The sequence below is a fragment of the Passer montanus genome, unplaced genomic scaffold (genome assembly GCF_014805655.1).
Source record: "Passer montanus isolate IOZ18808 unplaced genomic scaffold, ASM1480565v1 scaffold6, whole genome shotgun sequence".
NCBI lineage: Eukaryota > Metazoa > Chordata > Aves > Passeriformes > Passeridae > Passer > Passer montanus.
The window spans coordinates 12,418,103-12,431,430 of NW_024371037.1; the positions used below are offsets into that span (position 1 = coordinate 12,418,103).

Genomic DNA, 13,328 nt, shown 5'->3' on the forward strand with positions numbered 1-13,328 from the left:
CCTGAGAATAGCTGTCATTATCTCCTGTTAGCAGAAACCCCACACAAAGAGGGTCTTTAAGGCAGAAAGCATCGTGGCCAGCCTGATCTCTTCTTGTGGCAGCCACAGAGTTTCCTGTGTGTGCTGAAAACACCTTACTCCCTTTTGCCTCTTCCCACAGCATTCTAAGGAACACCTATCTTCACTGGAGAGAAATACTTAGTAGATCAGTATTATCCAAATGCTAAACACTTCACAACCACACTGTGGATGGGGCTGCTCCCACACACCCGACTCACACACATGCTGATGGGTTTTTTGCACTGTCCACACAGCAGCAGGAGGCAAGGACAGCCAGTGAAAAGGAACAACATAAAGCAAGCAAACAGGATATGAGTACAAATCCTACATCACACAAGACAGTGGCATAGTTTTAGATAAAGCAGAGAAAATCCCCTATGGGTTCAACATTTTATATATGAGTAGAGGCACATTTAACTAATGGAACATTTAATAGGTTCATAAAATCATGGGGACTCACTCTGAGCAAGACTGAAACACTTTACAATATCCTTCATGGTTCTTTTTATACATGCTGTTCTCTAGGTACAGTTCAAGATTTATCTTCACTTTCACTTTAAATCCTTTATTTTAAAAGGAGGCTGCTGACTACCCTAGGGCAAAACAAAAAGAAATCCCACCTGTTGCTTTGGGATATATGCTTTTAACACTGCCACTTTCTTTCTTACAAAAGAAAATTCCAGTATTTGCTATCAACCCATTTAAGATTAATTTTTCACACAGAATTTAAAAATGATTGAATGACATTTTCTTGCAAATCTTCCAAGTCAGAGAAAATGGAGGTTCAGGAAAAACATTTTGGTAGTTCAAGACTCTCCAGTATCTAGGGCAAATTCAAGGGACCTTGGAGGTTCTAGGTCAACTCAAAATTTGCTACATATGTTTCAGGATTTGTTTAAAACAAGGATGAAAACTAGATTGCTGATTCAAAATGAAACAAAACCACATATCTGGATTCTGGAGTATTAACCTGGATTCTCAGGGATATTCACATAGCTCCCTTACCCTTTGGGGTTTCAGATTCACTATTGCTGGATCAAGAACCTTGTCATGTTGTTAGCGTGTCACATAGGACAATTGACACAACAAGATTTATGTTCTCATCATTCATCATACAGAAAACTGCTGAAGCAATTCAGTTAATAAACAAAGACCCAGTGTAAGACAAAGCCAGAAGGCATTTATTTGTATAAAATCCCTGGGTGTCATCAGTGGGAACTACTGTATTGTTTGGCAATGCTCTAAGCAGTAAGTTATTAAGTATTACTGGGTGTTACTGGTGTTCCTGTCTCCCTTTCCATGACTGAGAGAGAACTGATCTAGGTCCCATAGAGCATATGAACAGAAAAGGTACTTGGTATAGCTGATCTGGCAGTCATATGATAGAGTACTGCCTGCAAACACAGGATATTTTAGCTGTTCATAAATGTGAATGCATCCTAGGCTCTCAGAAAAGCTGTGGTTACCTTTCTGCGTAAAAATTTGTTGGTTTGTTTGTCAGGGATTTTTCCCCAGCACCAAATATCAACGACTTTCCTATTTGCCACAGCAAGCCTCTTAATCAATCTGGCATGCTGCCTGGTTGAGATGGTCTTGAAGTTATGGGACTGGCAGGTCTCTTTATGGCTGTGACCTGAGTGATTAATCATGTGGAGTGGCCATTTGCTGAGAGTGGGAAGCTTTTCATGATTGATGGAATTGGGCCAGGCTGGAGGAAGAAGAAGCTGAGAAGGAACCAGATATTGATTTGAAATCCCATTCATCCTGTATGAGTTAGAAATGCTAGTAACAAATTCCTCCTACTCCTCAAGAATTTACTTGCAGTTCTACAGCAGGAGAAAGACCAGTGAATGGCAAATTAATATGATCTAATGGACATAACCTCAGAATTTTCCTTATGAGGAGAGAAATTTCCACAAGCCTTCCTGTGGCACTTGTACCAGTGCTAGAGCACAGAGATCCGCCCGCAAAGAAACCATACCTGTATGTAAGTATGAGCTCTTCCATGCATGGATTAGTTAGCCACAAGCATTACTTGGCTCTGTGCAGTTGCAAAATCAGTTGTCAGAGGGAAGGTTTGAGGTGCTTGCCTGGCATGAAGGGATATCCAACAGCAGACAACTCAGAGCACATTCAGCTCTGCCTTTGGCACTTGGGGAGTGATGGAGCACTTCAGAGAGAGATGCCAGGACATTATTCCCATGGTCACCTGGAAGGCTGCAGAGCAAACCCAGCATATTTGACCACACTGTGGCACCCTATGAGGTGCCCATGGAACTGCAAGTTGCTGCATGAAGCAGAGAAAGAAAGGGCTCTGTTAGATTAGTCAGGTCACACATACCCATCAATCAATCACAAAGGAAGCAAGGAGAGGGATTAGGATCACAGCACAAGTTGAACTTCCATATCCATTCTAATGATCATGGATGGTCACCCACAAAGTCCCATGCTATTTAGCAGGTCATGTCTCACCATCACAAGGAGCTGAATTTTGCTGCACTTCACTGCTTAGAGCTTTGGTATTGCCTGTGCCAATCATGCACACAATGTTTCAAATGTACCTACAGCACGTCCAAGCTCATCACCACTACAAGCAGGTGCTCCTGGTGTTCCTGGCCTACCTCTTGTTCTGTTTCTCATGTCTTTATCTAGTCTCTTAATTCCATCAAGTATGTTTTCCTGCTCCCACATCAAGCACGTACAGCAGAGTTAGTTTCTTGACATATTTCTTTCCTCAGAGGGCTTCTCCCCTGAAACTGTTTGTTATCACTGACCAAAGTCACAGCCCATAATTTCACACTGACTGGCCATAAAACAGCATATCCCTTCCTGACCAGTTCCCACATCAGGTTTTTCCTCAAAAACAGCAAAAAGGGGACAGGAAAACTGGCACTGGCTCCCTCTAACCCAAGCCTCCTTCAAGTCAGAGAGCTCCTACAACATAGTGAAGGAAAGGTGGTTCTCAAGCCTTTCTGTATTCAGCACTTTCTGCAAGCAGCAGTATAGCAGATGAATAACAGTTGAGATGGGTACATATCAATAGCTGAGCACACAAATAAGTAAATAACAAGGCACATGCTTGCAAACCTCTGTCTGTCACTGCAAACGTATCCTACCTGCAGAAGGTCACCTCCCCCTCATGCCTAAACACTGTGCATTTCTCTGTGGTGGTTTAGAATTCTGCTCATCATACTGATTAGGCTTCTTGTCTCAGCACCAAATATCTCCCTAGACATCCTGGATGGTGAAGTTGGCAGAGATTTTCACCCAGAAATAGGAAACATAAATACCTTTAAGAATCTATTCTTGAAGATTTACATCACACTTGGCTGTGGGCAAAGGAATTACACTTGAAATCTTGGTTTCATAAAAAAAAAGAAGACATTTTCATGTAGATCAGCATATAATTGATCCAAAGATATTGTATTTAGGGAACAAAAGTGACAGGCATACATTAGGACCTGTCACGCCCTTTTATGTTCAGCCTCCCTTTTTCATGCCCCTTCCCTCTAGAGCTTCACCCCAGTAATCAGTATGCAATGTCACAGCTGTCTGGAAAAAACATCGCCTGAATATAACAAGCAGACACATGAAAAATCAGTCTCAGTGGATGTTATTTGCTTTTGTGCTGCTTTTATTTGTGAAAATTCTCAGCTTTTAAACTCTGTACAGACTCTGTGACCTGGAGGCAGAGGAGAAATGGTAATGGAATAGGTCAACTTTTCTGTTGCTTTTAAGGAAAAGTTCTAGTGCTTATTGAACTGATGAAGTCTGGTTGCCTATGGTTATTCTTATCTTGTGGTTGATTGCAAGTTCTGATTAAAGCTTCTCCCAGGGAAGGGGTACTTTAAAGAGCTCACTCCAGAGTGCACTCTCTACTATATGAGTTCACTCTACAGCCTTTAATCTGGGTATTTCAAGAGTGTCCAACCTATCTGGCTGGCTAATTTCAGAAAATTCATAAGAATTTAACTATCTTTGGATTCATTTATTTGTCTTTAAATAGTAAAAAAAAAAAATAAAAAAAATTCAAAAATTATAGCTAACAACAGAGAAACCCAGTATGATTAAATAAGAGACTGAGCTAAAATCCACCACAGGGCTTTCCCCCTCCCTCTCTCATGCACATGAGCTTCATATGCATACACACATACACAAAGAGAGAAGAAAATGTGTGTTAATGTCTTAACATACTTTGTGAGAGAAACTAACCCTGATAGGGCAGGCTGTCCCCCATCTATGCTATCATGCCTGAACTGCAGTAATCTCTGAAAATTTTCCTACCAACCCTCAAGATGGTGGTAATTCCTTTTGTTGCATCTTCCCCTCCAGTGACCTCCTGTCTGCTAGTTTCAAGTAAGGAAGGCTCTTCACTGCAACATGACATCCACTACAACCACTGCTGGAGAAACCAGAGCTGCTACTTGCAGCACCAAGCCCTCAATACCAGACCCACAAAGGGCTGAAGGATCCTCCTGTCAGGAAAAATACAATGTGACCTGGGGAAAGATAGAAAGGGTCCTAAAAAGCTTTGCTTTTACTTCCTTTGTTTTTTGCTAGTCTGTGTCATTGATGCTTTATGTGGAGGGAGAAGTAGAATTAGTTTTTTTCAGCTAAATCTTGTCTTTTCTCACCATAAAAATAGGTCAAGCTCAAATCTGGGGGATGTGCCTTCAATATATTTTCTGCCATAAATCTAGCTAGTGTTCCACTGTTTGTAGTTGCAGTCCACTAATTATTCAGTCTCTTAAACACAAGGCATTTCATTACAGAGCCGGTAGTAATTACTCACAAGAGTTGGAGTGCTGTCTCCATCCAGTGGTGAAATGTTAAAATGATGCTTTCCAGGAGCTTCAGTTTTTCAGACTTTTTGCAAAGCATGAAACACATGATGTCTTGATTTTAAACTGCCCAGCTAGAAACTGGAAAACTTCATTGAAAGACCCTAAATGAGACGTAAAATGTACATTCCACATATTAAAAAAACCCCTTTTGTATTTTTATCATAAAAATCTCATCAGTAAATGCTGTGGGTTTTAATTCTCATCCCACTTCAGATTTCAGCTTTGTCTTTGAAAGCTGATGTTCTTCTGCCATTGTAACTGTTCCTGGAGATGAGAATGCAGAGCCTCACACACCTCCCTCGCCCCTTCCACCTCCAGTTCAATACAGCCACATCAATAACCTCCTCTTTGCTAATGTAAAAAAAGGCTTCTGGCAGTTCACATTTTTCATGTGTTGCAGCAGGAGAGCACCACTAAAGAGAGTGCAGGCTTAGAAGAATTAATGTGGGTTTGCCAGCAGAGACTGTGTAATTAGTTAAGCTCCTGATTCTTTGCCGTTCTTATGCCACATTGGTTTTAGCTGCCATGGACAGAAAAGAACAAAATGCAGGCAGTTGGCTAGCCGTACCCAAAGGAATGCCAGGTTTATTCCTCACTGTAGCAGCTTGTGCTTTAAGTCTTTTAAAGACAGGATGCCCCAGCCTGACTCTTACCTTGGCCTCCAGGAACACATTCTTGTTTTCCTTCTCTTTGTTTTTTTGGCCTGGCCTCAGGAAACATTCAGTCTCAGATTCTTCTCACAAAGAAGAGAAAAAATGTTTTCTCAGCAGCACAACACCAACTTTATCAAAAAATGGTGTGAAAGGTTAATTCAGACAATAAATGGCCTGTGCCAAGCTCTCAGCAATATTACATTGACCTGCTCTTTGTTTTGTTTTGTTTTCCCTAATTGCTTTCAAGTATGCCAAAGCCTGGCTGATCTCCAGAAACCTGAGGCTGAAAAACTGTGCAAATCCATTTCTAACCCATCTCCTTGGACTACCCTCAAGGCAGAGCTGGCACAGTTCAGACTGGTTCTTTGTATTCTGAGGACACTATTGAAGCCTGTGCAGGTCCACTGTATGTGCTGTTTGCCTACGAAGCTGCAGTGTGGGATTGGGAAGAAATCAATGTTGCCTTTCAGCATTTCATAAACCCATGTACGGCCTATTTTCTTTTGAAGGTGTGATAGCTCTGAAGTTGATAAAAAGAGTTGTCAGTAAAGCTGTGCCTGAGATATTTGGAGAGCCACTGTGGAATGCTCATTTGCTATTCCCTTCAGCTGCCAGGTAAACCCCTGTTTCCAGAAAGTTTTTAAACAAGTCTTACCAGAAAGTTCAGGAGTGTTTGGAGCACCTCCTTTTTTTTTGGATCACTTCCTGGATAACAGCATTCATTCAGATGGTCCTTCTAAACTGAACAGGACTGGTAAGGTACTATTAGCACACCAAGTTATGTATGAAAATATGCTGAAAATCTAGTTTTAATTTCTTGTTAGGTCAAAGTGCAAATCTGGAAGTACTGAGGATAATTCTCCTTTCATTACTGAAGTGCTAAGAAAAGATATTTATTTTTACAGATGGAAATCTATATCAGGAAAATCATTAGTTTATTATAAAACTAAGGGTTAAACAATCTCCCTTTTTGTTTCACATGGATTTCTTTAAAATAGATTATGTAGTTCTTTGAAAAGATGTGACCTTTTAAAAAAAATGTTCTCCAAGTCCCTTGGACTTTCCTATATCTCTTCCTGGCCAAGAGTACACCCCCACATACCAGCTCCCATCCTCAGGCTACATTGTCAAGGAAAGCATTCAGGTTGGACTTAGATGGTTCCACTGGTGCTTTGAAGAAGACCCTGAAGGGCATCTGCATTCCTTAAACAGGCAGATGTGAGCACCTGAGAGCTGTCTCCTCTGCTTAGGAGCAGTTCTGCAAGTCTGGCAACAATGCTAATGGAGCCAGCCTGCCTCTGCATGGGGACTCCTGCCCCTACTGCTGTTTAGGTGAATCCCACAAGAACTGTACTGCTTAACAGAGATGCATATTGTAAAAAAAATCATATAAAGTTATTATCTTTGCCATTCAAGGATTAAAGTATGGTGCCAAGGGGTGGTTTAACTCTTAATGAGAGCTATCAGCAAGTGCACATAGAGCACAGACTTCATACTGAAAAGTGCATACTCAGTGGGGCTGTGAACCAGGCTCTAGACCCTCTCACCACATTTCATTTTTCACACTCACCTTCATTTTCCACCTTCTTTAACAGATACATTCTCCTAAAAACTTGCTGTAAGAGATACTTGTAATCACCTACCTGCACTTCTAGACAATGGGATTGCTCATAAATGTTGGACACTTGCTGATGACACAGGCTGTCTGTGACATTAAGCTGATTTCTCAGTTCCCAGCCTTGCACCTTGTGACTCACAAATCCCCTGGTCCCATCAGCCTGCAATAACCTGAGAGTTCTCCACCATACTTTACTTGGAAGTAACTCTGGCCAATTTACAGTGCCCCAGGGAAAAGGCCCTGAACTGCCCAAACTCTCATATAAATCACTCATTGTATTTAAATCCTCTAGTCCATGGGATTATTCATGCACCCTTTTGTCCAAGGAAAGAAAAATTAGGTAGTAGAAGTATTTTCATGGAAAGCTTCCTCTATCTGTTAAACTAAAACAAGTCATTGCTTCATTCTGATTGAAGAGATTCCAGACTCCCAGACTCCCACACTTATAGTGCAGGGCTTTGCTTAAATCATACCAGCCTTGTTCTGAGTAACTGGAAGAATTGGCAGTGACCACAAATCACTGGATCCTTGCCTAGTTCTGTTTCTCAGATATGTCTCTTGCCCATCCCTGTCAATAACTCCAGGCTCAAGATTAAGTGGAGTTGAAGTTTTCCATGCTTACCCCCAGCACAGACTGCTGTGCTGATGGTCACTCCAGGGATTCAGAAAGCTTCCTAACCCCTGCTAGAGAACCCCTCCAGAGGGATTTTTGTCCTTCCCTCGTCCAGATGACAACTTGGAGGTAGGGTCTTGCAAATAGGTGGTAAAGAACAAGCAAGAGCAATCCTGAATGAACTTCCAATGAATCCCCTCCCTAGACCTGTTTGCATATCTAAGGCAAAGTTTGCTTCCTGTCTTCTAGGTGCCTACTGTAGTCACTGTGTTGCTCTGTGCTAAGCAAAAATATGCTGAGGTTTCCAGTATATCATTAGCTACAGGGTTGGTAAACATTGACTTTGCTCCTGTGCCTGGAGGATTAATATCTTACAATTGCAGCTTGTGATAAATAAATGAAACTTGAGAAGAAAAACAATGTGTTATCAGAAATCCTTGCTGTCAGGGCATTATTGTGCTGGGAGCTGGGATTTCTCCACCCCTGCTCCAGTATTTCCAGACTAGGACATATCTGTGTCTCTGGGAACTTAGTTCAGCATTGCTCTGCTGCTCTTTCAAAACAATCACTAATTCCAGATGGCTGGGGGACAGGACACCCTTTGGTGTGACAGCACTCCCATATCTCACAGCTATGCATGGCTGTATCTGTGCTTACAGTTCTGCATCAGAGATAGCGACTCGGAGCACAGCGGTGCACAGTGCCTGGGAGGCCTGACAGCCACCAAGCAGCAGCACAAGGCACTTTGTGTCTGTCTGTGTGTGTGTGTCTGTGTGTGCTCCCTATTTTCCATACTCCTGAGTATACGTGTTTCTAGCAGAGTGCAAAAAACCACCAAAAATAATGAAAATAGAACTCAAATTCCTCTGCTGTTCATTCAAATATATTTGCCTTTCTTTTAACCCAATCTAATTCCTTAATTTTTCTCTTTAATCATAATCTATAGAATTCAGATTGTGCAACTTGCAGCTATCCATTGATTTTACAATCTAGCTGTCAAAAGACCAGGCACAGTATCTTAGGTCATAAGAAATTGCCAATACAGGTGAAAAAATGAGAACAAGACTAAAGTTCTTTCTTCTACTAAAAAACATTAATGAATAACTCTAAGTGTGCAGTCAGAATTTGTCCTGAAAAATCACAGTACTAAAACAGAATTAAGAGTGACAGAAGATAGACAGCTGTATCTGCCAGAGGACATCCCATCAAGCTGAGCATGAATGCACCTGTAAAATTACACTTGCTAGAAGGCAGCTTACTAACAAGATGGACGGTGAGTATATTAAAAAAAAGTGAGTATAAAAAAACCCAAAATTATTAATAAATGTTAAAATAGTATGGAATTTTAAGAGTCTTAATGCATCGAAACGACTGCACTAGCTCAAACCAAAGGTCCTTCAAGTCTAATACTCTTTCCTCAACTATTCCATTAGCAAACCCCTTGGATGGTTAGCACAGGGCAAGCACATTTGCTGGTGTTCCCTTCTACTCCTCCAAATATTTTCTGCTCAGGAAATTCCTGGGCTTGAAGACATTTATATGTTTATTAAACCCCAAGAGAAAACTCTTCCAAGATTTGCCCAGTTTCAACCTGAACCGCTCTCACAGTCTTGTCATCACCCTATTCTTTGCAAATTCTCTAAGTCTACTACCTCTTGTATGAAGAACTGCCAACTTTCTTTCTTTTTCTGGAACTGACTGGTCCTTGTAGCCCAAAAGACTGTGAACAGTCAATCTGTTCATGACCTCATTACCACTGACGAGGCCTGTGCATCACCCCATGGCCACTACTCAAGGCTGAAGATAAACTACTCAGTCGAATCTCACATGCAAATTCTTTCATCTAATTATTCCTGTGGCCATATTCCAAATGCCTTCCAGTTTTAACATTGTGTGTTGAAGATTAGGGGATCAGAACTGGCCAGAGTCAAGGGTTAGGTAAACCATGGACTTATATGGTGGCATAACTACATTCTCTTCATTAGTTACTCCTTCCTAAAATATGGTTTGCTTTGTTCTTTTCTCCTAGACCCAGAGCTGATGTTTTCCTGGACCTGTGCCCTACAACTCCAAGGTCTTGCTAACACTGATCATCAAATCTAGGCTCATTAATTTTTGTCTTACCCCACGAACATCACCTTACATTCATCTACTTCAATCTCCACTTGCCACCTCACTGTTTAATCATCCAAGCTTCACTGGAAGTAAAAATAATCACTGATATTGTTAATTTACTTTTACAATAAATGTGAAGAGACCACCCTTACAGTGATCACCCTTTCTCTTTTTCACATTTTTAATCCAACAAAATTTCAGAGGTGACTTTCTTCCCCTCTTTCAGCAGCTCTTTATAACAGTTTCAGGAAGAAGAAACACAGTATCTACAGAAAGATCAGCTTGTCAAATAATTTGCTTATTAAAAATGAACAAAACAAGCAAAAAATCGACAATTTTCTGGTCAGAATCACCTCGGATGTACATATCAGCTTGAAATGGAGTAAAACCTTTAGGCATGTACAACAGAAACAAGCCTGTATTTCTAGACTATGTTAAGCGACTAATATATTTTCTGAGCGTAATTTGTGTATTTGTTTGCCTGGAAAAGAATTGCATGCCTTAAAAAAAAATGCACTAAAGATGGCTTGTTGCTTATTTCATAGAGTACTGCTGTGCCATGTAGCATTTCTGTGGTTCTTAGGCTTCATGGACAGCAAGTAAACAGATTTATGACATTGTTGGAATAGACTGTGGGTCTCATGAGGTGTGACAGCTGTTATTTTACAGTACTTAAGTCAGTGTGAAGTGACAGTCAGCCACCTACTGGAAATGCTGCATACAGGCATAAATAATATGTATCCACAGGAGTCCTGCAGCACATAAATGCAATAATGCAGTCATATACCCTCTTTCAAATGCACTCTCCTTGGAAAATCAAGACCACTTAGTGGGCAGCTGTGATGCTCTGTGACAAATTGCCCATTCTCCATTCTTATCCATTCTTTATGACACAATCCACCGTTTTCAAATATAGTCTTTTTGAGCTTGCAGTTTATTCCATCCACATTCTTTTTAGTACACCAATTAAATTGGACCAATTTTAGACCAATTAAATTACTGTAAATCCACAGATATGAAAATAACTACCTTTATCTTCTTCATTAAAGGTTCACACATAAAAAAACCACATTATTTTCAATAGAAGCTCTTCATACACAGGACATGTTTTGTAACACAGCCAAAAACATTACCTGAAGCAGTCTGTTAATTTGACACTTGTTCAGGAAGCAGAACCTGATTGAATAGTCAGAACAACTTCATGATAAGAGTACAATGTCAGGAGTCAAGAAATCTGGCCTCTCCTCATGGCTGTATATCAGATTATTTATGTAACTATGTGAAACTCAGGTCAGGGCTCAAACGCGTGACTGAATTATGAGTGTGCAATAAGCTACTGTGGGTCTAAGCAGCAATAACTCATGATAACTCCTTGCATTCTCATAGCCAGTGAAGGATACATAAGCTGATGCAAGAATCTGGGCAGATGCAAAACAGTACTTAGAAAGTGTAAATAATACTCAGTTGCCAAAGGGATAACTTCATAGAGTGCCCTATGTTGATTTCATTAGGTACCCATAAATTGAAATAAATCTTTCTTATTTTAGCAATCATAAATCTACCTGTGGAGTTATAAGTGCTCCAGCCACTTCCTTCCATTACTTCTTACAGATATTTATTTATCATTTATTAAAAACTCTGTTTCCCTCAACACAGAAGACATTGTGTAAAATATTTACCCTGCTCAGGTTAACCTTCACACTCACAAAGGTACTGGTTTTGGGTTTGGTTGGGCAGGGTTTCAGGTTTATTTCATCTTTAAGCTTCAAGGTTATCATGCTAAGTGCTGATTAGACCAACTTATTCTGCCAGGGATATTTTTTACCAAAAATTTTTAGATTAAATTTATATCAGCAGCTTTTAAATAAGATACAATCTGCCAGCACCTGTCTCACTTTATGCCAAATTAGGTATCATTTGTCCTCCCACAGATGGAATAAACCAGAAAACCAGTACAAAACCTCATGCTGCACATGTAGCTAACTCAACAGGATATGCAAAAGGCAGGAGGAAATTAAATGGTTTGTGCTATTAAAAAAAACCCTAAACCCATTTAAATTGGATTTGCAAAATAAGTTTTGTATGTATGGACTAAAGTCAATTGATAGAAATTTGCAAAGCAAGTAGAAACATAACTGCTATAGCCACTGCCAAATGGGGGAAATACAGCAACTGGAGCAGAGTCATCAGTCACCAAAAGCAGAAAAAAACCAGAGGGGAGTACTGTGTAAGAGGTGAAGACAATATGTGTTGCTCATAGTAATAACATTTCTACCACCAAGCCACAAACTCTGCATTCAGCTCCCAGCAGAAGCAAGCTATATTTATGCTCCATCTGCACAGGTAATGATTTAATTTGTTTGTACACAAGTGATAACATCTGCACTCTGCTCCCAGCAACAGTCTGAGCTCTTCCTCTGCCCTGCCTCCCCACCTGTCTCCAAGTTCGAGCTACCAAGAGGTGGAAGAACCACCCACCCAAGCAGGCATTGGCTGCCTGACAGACTGAAGATCCATGTTATTTTAAAACACCTTTCAATGCAAAAATTCACGTATTAAAGCAGAAGGACTGAATCAAATTAATTGTTGGGATTCATTAAGCAATTTGGGCAGAGAGCACCTTCTTCCTCAGCTGGAGCTCTGCATGCTCAACATAAATGATTTTTGTGCTGCAATGGGTTCCCCTGCTTCAGGCAGGTGGAGTCTGGCAAACGCTGCTACCACACAGGCACTTCAGCTCCACTTTATTATGTGAGTTCCCTGAAGTGCCTATTGCTGCACAGAATAGACAGGTATGGTACTACTGCCATGTGGCCATAACACACAACTTGTCATTTAGATCACCACCTAAAATCCTGCATATTGAAGGCTAAAAATCTTGCAAGTTCCAAGTCCTAAAGTAAAATGGGTTAAACTCTATTGTAACCTCCAGATAGCTCACTTCATCTTTCCTACATCAGTTGGAGATGAACAGAAACGGCAATAACATCCAACAAGTAACCACTAACACTTCATTTTCTTTCTTGCATCTAGATAAAATTTTAGTAATAAATGGTGCTTAACAAGAACATTCAATGTGGCATTAGAAAAATCTTCATAAGGCATCAACACAGGTATAGCTTCAGGATCCCTTGATGTATACTATTCAATATACTCTACTTCTGTTTCCTCTAAATCCAGCCTAACTATCTGGAGTAGCAATAACAGTCTCTGCTTTTGCTTCTGGCTGAATTCTGCAGCTTAATATATGAGATGTTACAGCCCACCTAAGACAGGTTCCTGATTTCAGCTAGTAACAGAGCCAGATATTAACATCAGTGATCAGCAGTGGTCAGTAGCTCCACTGCACCAGCACCACCGGGCCAGTTGTCAGCACCCATTCCCAGCTGCTCATGGAGATCAGGTGTCAGGCTGAGCAAAAGTGT

The 13,328-nt window shown here is 40.7% G+C and overlaps 1 long non-coding RNA gene across 1 annotated transcript; it reads left to right on the top strand.

Moving 5' to 3' along the window:
- The first annotated feature begins 8,952 nt into the window (after positions 1 to 8,952).
- LOC120510804 lies at positions 8,953 to 10,387 on the top strand. Its single transcript, XR_005629594.1, has 3 exons — positions 8,953 to 9,061; positions 9,818 to 9,862; positions 10,152 to 10,387. It is a non-coding gene; the product is annotated as an uncharacterized LOC120510804 (long non-coding RNA).
- Positions 10,388 to 13,328: the final 2,941 nt, after the last annotated feature.